The sequence below is a fragment of the Hypomesus nipponensis genome, chromosome 28 (genome assembly GCF_054491055.1).
Source record: "Hypomesus nipponensis isolate SF chromosome 28, ASM5449105v1, whole genome shotgun sequence".
Lineage (NCBI taxonomy): Eukaryota > Metazoa > Chordata > Actinopteri > Osmeriformes > Osmeridae > Hypomesus > Hypomesus nipponensis.
This window is the reverse complement of record NC_140388.1, coordinates 3,522,962-3,537,355: the sequence shown is the minus strand read 5'-3', so window position 1 is coordinate 3,537,355 and position 14,394 is coordinate 3,522,962. Positions and strand designations below refer to the sequence as shown.

At 42.0% G+C, this 14,394-nt stretch overlaps 1 pseudogene; it reads left to right on the top strand.

The window, feature by feature from the left end:
• Positions 1-14,394, top strand: part of LOC146219514 (protein NLRC3-like) — a 52,730-nt pseudogene that overhangs the window by 26,863 nt on the left and 11,473 nt on the right.

The following is a 14,394-nucleotide window of genomic DNA, read 5'->3' as shown; positions in this document are numbered from 1 at the left end:
CGCCATGTGCAGACATTCTAGACTCCGCCGTAAGACATCTAGGCTGAGGCTGTGTCTACTACCGCGCACTTTACGAAGTGCACTGCAATACAGTGCACTTACATATTCAGTGCACTCCGTCGCTGGTAAGTGCTGTCTGAAATGGAACACTTACGTTAAACACTTGACGGACGCAAATCTGCTCGCGACACCCGCCAAACCTGCCAAAATGAACACGCTTTTTCACCCCAAGTGGAAAAAACTGCCAAAAGGGCTCATCCTCTTCCGCTACGTAGCCAAGATGGCGCCCGTTTAGGGCGAATAGTGTCCATCGTTGTACACTGTTTTTTTGGACCGTTTGCAGTGCGCCATCCGGGTACTTTCAGTGCACTGAATTCTGCTGGTTTTGTGAGTGAAGCGCCCTAAGCACTGAAAGTCAGTGAGTCAAGTAGCAAGAGAAAGCCATTTGCTAACAAATGGTAGATTAAATCCATATGCAACATTAAGAATAATTCAGACAGATAATGTATTTGCATTGTTCATGCATTTCATGTAAAAACTCTGGCAAGTAAAATAAAAAAAGGTTGGGGCCATAGCCGCGGGAACATATTTTATCAGGGGGTGCTGGCGGGGGCTTAATGTTTTGCGGGCGGCAGGGAGGAACTGGGAGTAAAAATTGGCCCTGGACTTTGATCCAGAACGGCCCACCAGAACTGGCCCCCATATACGCCACCACAGCTGCCCTGCTAATGCAAGTGTAGCCCCTTGCGAGGATTTTATTTCATATTGCATTTGTTTATTGTTTTTGTTCATATGTTGGAAACTAATGCTGTTAAGTTTCATATGTTTAAACAGATTGTTCATATTTACATTTTAAGTCTGAGCTTATTGGTTCATAAGTTTATTTGACCTGTGACCTGTCGTCGTCGAGGTATATGTAGGGGAAGGAACGGAAGTAGTAGGGAGAAGATGGTGGAGGGCGGGTCCAGAGCAAGCCCCCACCCCTCGACCCTCGGCTTGAAGCAACGGCCCCGGTGGATGTAGATGGTATTGCATTACGGTTAGGTTTCCGACTCTTCCGGTCATTTTTTTTCTATTAACTCCAGTCAACATTTACAAAACTATCTCCCCCAATCATTTTTGTTGGATTCTCGAACCTGGCTCATACTACTAGCTTTTTCATAGAATAATGTTTCCAGATTTTTGCTAAGTTTGAGACCAATCCGAAATGGGTAAACTAGCACCCCATTTATTTGCTTACGTCAATAAAAGTTGCCTGCAAATGTGCTCGCGGATACTAACAGGGCACGAGCACAAAAGTTCACATTGGCCGATAGCCGATTTACATTGAGCTGAATGAGCCATAGACTTTTGAATGAGCACAGGGAGAAATGGCTTGAGTTGCCTGCCTTGTTGTAGCAAGTTTAGCAAATCGTTGTCACACATACATGAAATGTTGTTAATATAGTTTATTCCCGTTATTTTAAAACGGATTTGATTTTTCGTAAAAACGTTCATGACATGATGGCAAATATATGATGTTAAGCGCGAGCATAGATTGTTGACATGTCTATCTGGAGCAAAGACGAAGATTAATACTTTAACTGTTAACCACAATAGGAAATGATATATATTTAAATAATATTAGTCTTGCCTTCAGAAGCTTTTGTTAAACACACCCATTATTCTTTTTTTGATCGAGCCAGACTGCTTTTGTGGGACAATGAAGGTCCTCAGTGACAATGTTTCACCCCCACTTACATCTGATGGTAACGTCTTGTAGCCTATATGGTTCTATGAATATGCCCCTTTCAAAGGCAAATGTTCAAACAAGTATAGACACACTTCTCAAGCTTTTATTTATTACATTGTTAACACGTCTTGTTAGATCATGTTATATTCATTAATAGACGTTTGGTTTTCTAGGTTGAACATATAAAACACAGGTTGCATTTCGACGCTGATGTGAAATTGAAGGCAGTGTGAATTTCGTGGCATTTCGTTTGAATATAAAGTTCACAGTAAGCTATGGTAAGTCTGCATTATGGAAGATTTTGGTTACCAAAATAACTAAGCTTTCTTTGCCTGGCGAGAACAACGACGGAGCTGTTCATGTTAACAGTTTATTTCATCCGATACAATGCGTTGGAAATCATACTCATATCACGAAGAAAAAAAGCAACCTATGTGATGAGTTCCATCTAGAATAGCCCTATAGCCTATTTCTAAAAAACAAGTAGAAGGAATACTATACAGTGACAGAATACATTTCCGTTAAGTTTGCATCATGTCTCTGATTCTTATCAGACTTTCTGCCCATACTAGATTCTGCCTTAGCTCACACGCTCGTAACCATATAAATCTATGCTCGCAACTGGTTGTCGCAAAGTATGACGTGTACAGCTAGTTGCAAGCGTGCACGAGGTCTCGGAGCTAGGGAAAAAAAGAGCCACTGTTTAAAGCTAGACCGGAAGACACGGAAGTGGAAATATGGCCGCGCCCCGTCTCGCGCTCTCGCTTGCCTCACTGCGCCATCTTGGAAGACAATAGTAGCTTACTCTAGTTATATTAACTCTATGGTCCAGAGTTGTTTAATGAGTTGCCAATTAGGGGACCATCGAGTCAACGAGTGACTGTAACCTGTAATGTGCGGGCTGTCGGACAGAGAACTCAGCGACAGGTTGCACGTGCACACTGGACTTGGGACTGGAAAGGAACCGAATTTGGACGGACAGTCCAATACAAGGATCCTTTCCTCTTTCCTTCTGGACACTTGAGCTACTCCACTAACTTTCTCTTCATGCCACGAGGTGGCTGGCGCGCCACGAGTTACCCATCGACGGAGGAAGATTGCACGGCGTGGCCCAACGCACACTAGCAACATTCTGAAGCACGCGACTGACTTTATCTCTTTTGTTTTCAAGTGACGGTGGTAGGAAAATAATAACTTGTATGTAATGAGGTTTACCACCGAGTGACATGCTTATATTAAACTACATGTATTTTTGTTGAATTAACAGACCTATTTTATTCTAAATAATAAGTATATTTAAAAGGGCTCAGGGCGCCCCAACCAGTGGTTTAGTTAATTAACATTGTGCTCAGAAACGAGGCACGAGGGGCGCTAAACAAGCATATTCTGTGTTTGATGTGATGCGAGTTTGGGAGTTCAATCCTTAATGCAAGCACGCGCAGCGCGTGAGCAGAAAATTTTTGGGCCTTTTATATGAGCGCAAAATAGTTGAGCTTCATGTAAAATAAACATAGCCGTTTTTTAATTAGTAAAACCTTGTCTAGAAGGTGATTTCTTTGTCTCTTAATTTTTCAGCCCCACCCTACGTTTCTTAGCCTGGTTTTCCATTCTTCTCCCTGTGCTCCCGATTGCCAGTCCGCTACTGCGGAGCTGTGCCACGGCGGTGTATTTTTAAGTCATATCATTTTAAATTCTCGTGCTGTCAGGGGGTGCTGCAGCACCCTTAGAACCCCTAGTTTCTGCGGCCATGGTGGGGGCCTTATGTAGGTGTCCTAATGTTTCATAGAACTACTACCACCCAACTGAACACAAACCAAACCTTCCTGAACTGGGGGGAAAGGTCACTCTGTCTAATGAAGGGGAGGAGCAGCTATGACAGCACCTGCCAAATGAACCCCTCTATGCTGACTCTGGAGGCCCAGATGGATTCTGTCCCAACACTGATCCTCTTTCTACAGGCTGTCAGGCTGTCTGGTCACAGAGGAAGGCTGTGCTTCTCTAGCCTCAGCTCTGATGTCCAACCCCTTCCACCTGAGGGAACTGGACCTGAGCTACAATCATCCAGGAGAAAAAGGATTGAAGCTGCTCTCTGCTGGACTGGAGGATCCACACTGCAGACTGGAGAAACTCAAGTAAGGATGTCTGTGTTTTATACCTGTCAGTGTTTCTCACTGCAATTTGTGGTGGTGGTGGTGCCCCGTGTCTGACTCGGGGGAGGGGGGGGCGGTGTTCCATGTCTGACCGGTGGGGGTGCTGTAGAATGCTCCATTCACTTGAATGGGGCTTCCCAACGTTCTGTGGTCAACTATTTTTCCATATTTGACCGTTGCTATGCATAATTGACCGCTGTCAACAGAAGTGGCCTTTTTGCCTCGGATTCACGTCTTTTGTAACACTCCACAAGTATTCCGGTAACTTATCAACCGCAGCATATTCCGTTGCTTAGGTATGTCAGCTGATCTGAAAAAATGTTGCTTAAGCTACATACCAGGCAACTATGGATGAGTTTCCGATTAACTTTAATATTTTGGGAAATACGGCGATTTTGATACTTGGTTAAAGGCTCAGTTGTTGCCATCGCCAGTGAAGAAAAGACAAAGAGAGGACAGCAGCATAGAACAGGGCAGTGAAGCAAAGCGGCACACAGTTTTGGATGACGGAGACATTGACAAAATAGAACAGGATCAACACAAAATGAACACTAAAAAGAGCACGGTATGGGCCATATCAGTTTTCCAAGACTCGATAGGGTTGATAGAGAAAAAAATGCCATTAGACATGTTAAACTATAGTGCCGAAAATCTAAATAAAATATTTTTATCCGTCAGTGCAGAATGACAAAGGCAAAGCATACTCAATTGCAAGCTACGGCACACTTAATGTAGGGATAGCACGTCATTTGTCTACATTTACAGTTTTTTACAATCGCTATGACAGTTTTTTCAATACCTTAAACACGTTTTCTAAACTCTTAACGCACCAACACACCTACCACACACAATTGGCAAAACAGTTAATTTTCATGTTTCTCTAATCTAATTGTCATAACACAAAAATACACTAAACATGACACCATGTCTAACACATGTTCTCTTTTCACAGGAACATTTAGTCAATCATAGCACAATGTCATAAAAAACACTAACATCAGATGGAATTACAGAAACTGCATTCTTTTATGTGTCAGGTCTCATATTATATAGATTATAGATTGTGTTTTGCAATGCAGTTTCTTTTGAAGCCTCTACATTTTTGTTTTGTTGGGTTTAGAAAATGCATGCATTTTGTTTCTTTTGCTGCACAAATTCAGAACAAAAAATGAATGACCGATGTCAGAATAGCTTTATAGAATGTATGGTTACTGTATTTGAAAAAAAAGAAGACAGAAACATAATTGCTGCAGTAAAGGCTTCATTTGCAACAGGACATTACTGCAAGAAATATGCAATTTAGCTGCCAATTACAGTATTACCCTAGCTCTGGCCCTTCTCTGAGCGCCACCACACATTCTAACTCCTCTCCCTTGCCCTTGTCCCACTCCTCTCCCTTGTCCTGGTACTTGTCTTCCTCTCCTTCGTGCAGGTATTACTGTACTGTATTCTTACTTTCTTCGTGTTTCTCTATATTGTTTTTTTTCCACACAAGATCAGCACAAAGAGCTCCACTTTGCAGTATATGTACCATATAGTCATGCGATTGAAAGAACCTCAACACCATAGTGTTTCCTAGTTGGGAATCAACTGTAATTGATAGTATTTGCATAACTTCAACCAGCTTTTTCTCAGTAGCAATAGAATAAAATACAGGGGATATATTTGTGTTTCAATTCACAATATGAACAGCTGTTCACTTTGACTTTAGCCAATAAATTAGGTTTTGAACATAGTGTTATCTGTTCTGACATACAGTGTTAAAGCATTGGTAAATTGGTCCGTAAAAATCGGAGCTTGGTGGAGCTTGTGTGTAAAAGAAGTTCAAGCATTTAAAATGTGTGTTTACTCTATGCATTTTGTGTCAAAGCAACAAGAAATGTGTTAATTGTATAGCCAACACAGGCGGATGTTCTGCTAACTGTGTCAAGAGTTTAGAAAACTTGTTAAAGGTATTGAAAAAACTGTCATAGCGATTGAAAAAAACTGTAAATACTCTAAATTACAGTTGATTCCCAACTGGGAAACACTACGGTGTTGAGGTGTTGTTTTGTGTTGTGTGTTAGACATGGTGTCATGTTTAGTGTATTTTTGTGTTATGAAAATTAATGTTTGAGTTTAGTTTACAATGTGTGATTTTGAGCATGAAATTAACTGTTTTGCCAATTGTGTGTGGTAGGTGTGTTAGTGCGTTAAGAGTTTAGAACAGTTGTTTAAGGTATTGAAAAAACTGTCATAGCGATTGTAAAAAACTGTAACAAGACCCATTTCCTTCAACAGTCGAAAGTTAAATGTTCAGTAGAACAATAGTCCTCATTAGGCTACAGTACGCAGCTAGCATAGCCATTTCTAGCTCTGCTTCACAATATGGCTGCCTATTGTTATAGGTTAATCATGTAATACATAAATGTTAATAAAGTATGAGACATATACATGATGCAACACACCAGTAACCAATTGATATTGGCCGCGTTTCCCATATTGGGAAACACGGCCATTATGTGTTAGTATACCGAAAATGTCAGTAAATCGAGATGGTGCTGCTGTCTGTCCCGTCAAAAACCATTCAAACAGGTTGACAGCAGGTGCTCCTTCCTTTTTTAATGCTATAGAGGGTTTTCACCGACGTGTCATCAGACCGGAAGTCGCCATCTTGGAGGCACTCCGCATCACAACAAAGCACTGGCATTGAAGTATATCCCGAACGTCGTCAAGGAAAATTGTGAATTATTGCCGTGTTTTAGGTTGTAACAATAGGACAGATAGAGAAAAACATTTGGTATATTATCGACTTCCAAAAGTTAAAAACCAGGGAGAGGAATGCCAGAGATTGTCAGAGGAAAGGAAGTGCTTGTGGTTGGCAAAGCTCAACGTGGGAAAAAACACGATTGAGAGTCACTTGGCTACACCTTGAGTATCGCAATGATATCATACAGTTAAGGTTAGGTTGATTAAAGACGTTATTGCATTACTTACTTTGGCTTTCACAACACAACGGTCGTTGATGACTTGGTACTGCGTCTCCCTCACCCATCCACACACCATTTGGTTGTAGGCCTCCAAACCTTTGTAGGCTTTAAGGTCTTCCGCTGTCTATGGGCTCGGCGAAAAAAACAGGTAGTTAACAATATCGGGATATACAACTGAAGGCAGAATCGCCGGGTCGTCACGGATCCAAGAAGAGGGAGATAACTGGTAGGGATCTGCACCACCAATAAATCCAAATTTCTCAAAATATCGACCCTTTTCTTGTGGTCCAAGTCCTTCCTATATGCCGTTGGATCTTGGACGCGTTTTGATGAATTTTTCGGTCGTTTAGACATGGCTACAGTTGTACCAAATAGTATAGAATATACGTTCTTTGGTTGTACTCCGTTCAGTTGTTTACACCGAGTGCCTCCAAGATGGCGACTTTCGGTCTGATGACGCGTCGGTGAAAACCCTCTTCGTTTCCCTGCTCTCCGTCAGTCTCACGGTCACTCACACGTCTCTGTCACACAGTACACACACAGCCCCTCCCCTCCATGCACACCGCATTTGTCCCCATCAAAACAAGATCATCCCTGGAAGCGCGGAAGGGATATGTACTTTTGAAAACTGACAACTGGACAATTGGGGTTTTCAGGCTCTGCGAAAATGTAGCCACGGTAGTTTTCTTTGCATGGATCTTTGGCATCTTTGTGATTTTTTGCTCTCTGCATTGTATGTTAGAGAAATATACTGGATTCTATTATCGTCTTTTTTTATTTTATGAAAGAATCCCTTCTTAAATCCCGATTGCCCTCTCTGCCACGTCTTGCTAGATGCAGCTCTCCCTTGTCCTGGTACTTCCTCTCCTTTGTGCAGGTATTACAGTACTGTATTCTTACTTTCTTCGTGTTTCTCTATATTGTTTTTTTTTCCACACAAGATCAGCACAAAGAGCTCCACTTTGCAGTATATATACCATATAGTCATGCGATTGAAAGAACCTCAACACCATAGTGTTTCCTAGTTGGGAATCAACTGTAATTTATAGCATTTGCATAACTTCAACCAGCTTTTTCTCAGTAGCAATGGAATAAAATACAGGGGATATATTTGTGTTTCAATTCACAATATGAACAGCTGTTCACTTTGACTTTAGCCAATAAATTAGGTTTTGAACATAGTGTTATCTGTTCTGACATACAGTGTTAAAGCATTGGTAAATTGGTCCGTAAAAATCGATTGTTTTGGTCTTGGTGGAGCTTGTGTGTAAGAGAAGTTCAAGCATTTAAAATTTGTGTTTACTCTATGCATTTTGTGTCAAAGCAACAAGAAATGTGTTCATTGTATAGCCAACACAGGCGGATGTTCTGCTAACTGTGTCAAGAGTTTAGAAAACTTGTTAAAGGTATTGAAAAATCTGTCCTAGCGATTGAAAAAAACTGTAATTGTATAGCCGACACAGACGGATGTTGTGCTAACTGTGTTAAAAGTTTCGGAAACTTGTTAAAGGTATTGAAAAAACTGTCATAGCGATTGTAAAAAACTGTAACATCACGAACTCTGGCAGTTTCAAATCAACTGCTCAATTAAAGACAAGAAAGGAGTTTGGTAAATAGAACAGAATATACAAGACAACCAATTGCATTCATTAAACCATTTTATTTAAGCAATAAGGTACGAGAGGCAGTACTTTATCGCCAATAAAGTACGCGTTGCGCGGAGGGCCGGCAAACCCTGGAACACGTACTTTATTGGCGATAAAGTACTGCCTCGAAATAGTAAATAAATAGTAAGCTGCCTTTCAGCACAAAATAGTTATAGACAACAAACATTGTGTATCGCATTTCAGTAGCCGAGAGAAAATAGTCCCTGTAAACAGTGGCTGTTGCTATGCAACGGACAAACAGCACTGTGAACTTCACATTTGTTAGCCTAGCTAGATCTCGCACCATCTCATTCATTCAATGCTCATTTTATAAAAGCTGCCTTTAAAATAACAATGACAATGGGACACTTTCAATAAAATAATATTTCATTTAAACAGTAGGCCTAAACATTCTAAATCAATCATTAATGTTTCGTAGGCACTGGGTATGGTAGCTAGCTAGCCTACATATGCTGTAAACAAGTTACTATTGACTTGGGACTCGATAGACGAACATTAGGCTGTTGTTAAGGTTAGCTTATGTTGATTTGGATATCTCCATTAATTGTGCATCCGTGGAAAACGTTGTTTTAAGAAGCCAAGACCAGGCCATGTACAGTAATTGCGTGGCTACGAAGCTCAAATTAAAAGTGGATGTCTAGTTAGCAACTGGCTAGACCTGAGCTTCCGTCCAACGTTTCAGTAGTTAGACCAGATAGTTAGCACTGATAGCACGGGACAGTGCAATATTATTGCTAAAAAATTAACCGAATGTTGATAGTCTAGCTTGCTAACCAATAAATTGCTGCACACCAGTACTTGTAGACAGTCTTTTTCTTCGGCAACCTTTTAGTTATTTTGAGTGCGCACTAATATGGAACGCTCCCGTTTTAAGGTAAATGTAATAAGGCGGCGTACAGTACTTTATGCTCAATAAAGCACACCCCGTGACTCACTCTCAACCAATCAGAATGCTTGATTTCAACCACCCGTATTATAATATACAATACAGCAGGGGTTTTCAAAGTGTGGGGCGCGCCTCCCCTGGGGGGCGCCAAATAGTTTTAGGGGAGGCGCGCCAAAGAGTTTCAGGGGAGGCGGCAAGTATATATATTTTTTATTATTGAAAAAAATATGCTTTCTGGAAAATTATAATTTGGTAGATATATGGAATATACATATTTTAATGTCATTTAATCATTCTCTCAGTCTGGACAGCATGTGACGTATACTTGACACAAAACATCTTTAGCTAGCGGTGACAGCAACTTTGCCGATAGAAAATGTTTGAACCCAGCAGAAAGCGGAAAAAATATGACTAGGTATATATAAAGTTGGGATTTTCTTGGATAGGGCCATACGATGTTCAAAAGCCACAATGTGTGGTCTGCAAAGAGGCTAACCCTAACTGAGGCATCATATCTTGTTGCATTACGTAGGCCTATTGCAAAGGCGGGTAAGCCCCACAGCATCGGCGAAACGGGCAGCGCTAGGGAGGGGCTAGCAGGTGCTTCAGCACCCCCAAGAAAGACCAAAGCACCCCGATAGCACCCCCCAAAATATTGCTTGTTTATTAATAGTTTTCAGGCCATCGGGAGAATTCACAGTGGGCCGCTCTGCCCGCTTATAAAATCGGCTGCTTTCTCTTTGTTTTTTTCACACACCGAATGAAAGGATATGTGTTAAATTTGTTAAGTTACTGTGTGACTGATAAGTAAGCTAATGGGCTACACTAGGTTTTAATCTAAATAAGCACATTATCACACCGTGCATTAAAAAGTGCAGTTTTCAGTTGTCGCGCATGCTCTCTTTCTCAAACACAAGTGCCTGTACCAAGTGTTTGCCATGGAGACAATAAATATGGAGTTAGATTAGTTTCATAATTCAAACAAACAAATGTAACACGATTCAAACAAACGTAACACGATTCAAACAAACCTAACACGATTCAAACAAACGTAACACGATTCACAAATGTATTTTGTGATTCACAAATGTAACACGATTCACAAATAAATGACCCCCATTACATTTGTTTGCAACCTGACAAACACAAGTTACAAATCGGAGAACACGAGTTACAAATTGGAAAACACGAGTTACAAATCCCTGCATTCGTTGGTGTGGATTTTTGGAACTTTCCTGACGCGCTTAGATTCACAAATGCATTTTTTCTAAAGTATATTCTCTGCAGTCTATCAGATCCTCTCTTTCAATTTTAGCCAATCACATTAACGTGTCTGTGGACTTCAACAACCTGCCATAATAACGCACATCGTCTCCTTCAGATCACGAGCAATGTCGTCTGGTAGCATGTAGGTGAAATATTGCTTGTTAATCAGGGACAAGCTGAAACTAATCTAACTCCATAAATAAACCATCATTTATTGTTGTGGAGGGAGTTAGCTAGATTAAGCTGATAAGAGAAGAATAAAATAGAAGGGAAAAAGATGCCAGGAGGAACTGAAAAATCCAGGTAACAAAAGAAAGATCTGTCACTTCATAAATCTAGGTTCCTGCAAGGGTGGGAAAAATATGTTTTTTCAAAAGCCCTGAATCTTTCAGGTAAACATTTGGGTTGTAATTTCCGGAAAATATAAGAATATGAGTCCAACTTAATGTTCATATTAAGCTAGGCTACATAAAGCAAAAAAAAAATTTGCACTGAAATTAATGCAAAAAATGTTGCTCGCGCACCATGCACGCTCGCATTAATGTGAAGTTACGATTTCACCTCACATCAAAACCTTGACTAGGTCTTAGGTTCGGGTGCGCATTTCTCATCGCCTCTTGTCCCGGGGCAAGGTCCTCACCCGCCTGTGTGACTTGCGTGAGGAAGTCCTCCTATTTCTCGCCTAAAACAACTCTCCGTTGGTGAAACACATGGAGGACATGAACTGGGTGACAAGGTTAGCCTATTTGTCTGATATCTTTGAAAAGATAAATGTGCTCAACACTTCTCTGCAGGGAAAGGAGTGCCATGTATTTTTGGTACATGATAAAGTCGAGTGTTTTTTTTTTTGGGGGGGGGGGGGGGGGGCACCATCGTTACTTTCTTGAGCAATTAAATATATCTCTTGTTCTGGCTGTTTTGTGATATGCATGCCTAAAAAGAGCATACTATTTCTATACTAAAATAATATCTGCATTATAATTATTATGACTATGATGATTTTTCATTAGGCTATTTTTGGTGCCCCCTCAGCACTTGGTGCCCTACGCGCAATGCGAGTGGCGGGAGCGGCGGCACTGCCTATGTTGATCCCATTTGCTCGACAACAGAAGTGGAAACAACTAACGTTGTCATTTCAAATGATGTCTAGTCAATCTGTTGAAAACTGTGTTGTGCAGACACAATAGATTTATTTGTACGTTTTTATTTCAAGTCGCCACCTTCGATGTTTCAGTGAGTTATGTTGGGTTATGCTCTGCAGCTTCACTGGTTGTAAACCAACCAATCAGCACGCAGCTCATCTATATATTCATGAGCATACCATAGAAAGAAGAAACCCTCTTGTTTTATTCCAGAGCTATTTCACAGGGTGCATTAGGGCGCATAGAACAGCACCCGGGACATTTTCAGCCCAACCAATGTTACATACCCTATTCGGAGACCTTAAGGAACAGTGTGAAATACCCCCCAAAAAATCATTCTATGACCCCGTTAAAATGGGGGAGGCCCCGGTGACTTGATGTTCTCTCAAGGGAGGCTCACTGTCTTACACTTTGAAAACCCCTGCAATACAGTATGTCCAGTTAGAGGGTCATTGTTTTTAGTGAGTGGACCTGAAATTTCTGCAGAGCGTCGAGAGCTAGCTGGACGATAGGAACCCTTCATCTGCAATTCATTGTTGCTAGCTCTAATCACTAACTAGGCTAATAAGAGAAGACTATTGTATGCCAACGAACACCAACTGTAGAACTACCGAATGTGAATAATCAGCGGGAGTTATTTCTAAAGACTCGTTTATTCAAGTAACTCATCAATACACACAAGAGCATCAACCGGCTGCTTGTTCATAACTCATCAACTCGTCAACTGACATAGATCACATATACACACAATATCAGTATCAATGTGTATCAATGCGCGCCGCACATAAACTAGTGCCATTAAAACGCATCTCCCTTTCTTTGAGTCTGTTAAGACATGCAGAACATTAATGATTCTAAGAACAGTTTAAATTCAACCTGGTCCGTATTCTTACTCTTCTGTAACATATTGCTGTAAACATGTAAGTCATAACACATTTCTATTCCAATATCACATACTGCATATTCAATAGAACATATGGCATTTTACTCCATAAAACAAATTTTTTCTTTTTTTTTTCATACCACTTGCAACAAAACACTTCTAATGCTGATATTGTGGAATACTACACATATTCCCCATTTCTGTCTGGCGGTTTCGCCGCTCTGCCACTGCTTCTCTGAGTCTGTGGAAACAAGGGTGCAATGAGACTGGGAGTGACTGGACCTTGATCTCTCTGGGTAGGTGTGTCAGTCTGTGTGTCATTCTCCTTGTTTGGGTGTGTGTTGTGTGTGTGTGTTGTTCTTGTTGAGGAGTCTGTGGAGCTCCCAGGATAGGTCTGAAGTGGTGCCTGTTTCTCCGCAACTGTCCATGCTCGCTCTGTATGATGTATGACCGTGGAGTGTTGAACTTCTGCACCACTGTAGCAGATTTTGTCCATCCCCTCTCGCTGTCCAGCTTTACTGAAACAAGGGTTCCAGGCTGAAGTTCCGGTAACGGTCTGGCCTTGTACCTGGAGTTGTAGGTGCGACTGTAGCGCAGTTTAGCACGACCGTCGGTCTGCTGCACTTTCTGAAGATCTGGCCATGCAGGGTGCAAGTTTGCCTCCAAGGTAGGGAGTGTGCTGCGAATCTGTCTTCCCAGCATCAGCTGTGCGGGGCTTCCTCCTGTTGCATTGGCATGGCTCTGTAGGATAACAAAGCTAAGGCCGGGTCAGCTTGTCCAAGGATCTGCTTGGCTGTCTGCACAGCCCTTTCTGCTTCCCCATTGGCCTGTGCATAGTGAGGGCTTGAGGTTGTGTGCCTGAAATCAAACATTTGGGCAAACTCTGCAAAAACAGTCCCTGTGAATTGGGGACCATTGTCAGTAATCAGTTTATTTGGGCAGCCCCAACTGGCAAACATGTTCTTAAGACGGGCAATGGTTGTAACGGCAGACATGTTAGTAAGGGGAGCAATTTCAATGTACCTTGAAAAGTAATCCACCTCTACAAGAAGGTTTTCCTTTTCCCACTGGCAAATGTCTGCTGCCACCTTCTCCCATGGGCGGCTCGGGAGTGGCGTGCAGATGAGAGGCTCTCTCCTCTGAGTAAGTTTGATCTCCTGACATACACGGCAGGTGCTAACTGCCTCTTGGATGTGGTTGCTTATGCCAGGCCACCACACATTACATTTAGCTCGCTCACGGCACTTCACAATGCCTTGGTGGCCATCGTGTATGCGTTGCAGTATCTCGGTTCTCATGTCCTGGGGTATCACTATTCTGTTGTTGTACAACAATAGCCCTTGTGTGAGAGTCAGATGGTCACGGTGGGCATAGAAGGATTTTACCTTTAGCGGCACGTCTGCTGAATACTGCGGCCACCCACCAAGCACGTAACGTTTCACTAGCTGGAGCTCTTCATCCTGGAGGGTGTGCTGTTTGACCATGTCAAGCTTGCTGGGAGAGATAGGCCATGACTCTCGAACAGCCTCTTCATCTCCAGCTCACTGGTCAGCTCAGCGATGTCCTGCGTCATCTCAAGTTGAGGATGTCTGGAAAGGGTGTCTGCTACAAGCAACTGCTTCCCTGGAACATACTCAGCTGTTGGGTTGTACCGCATCATGCGCATCAACAGTGTCTGACATCTCATAGGCACTGTGTC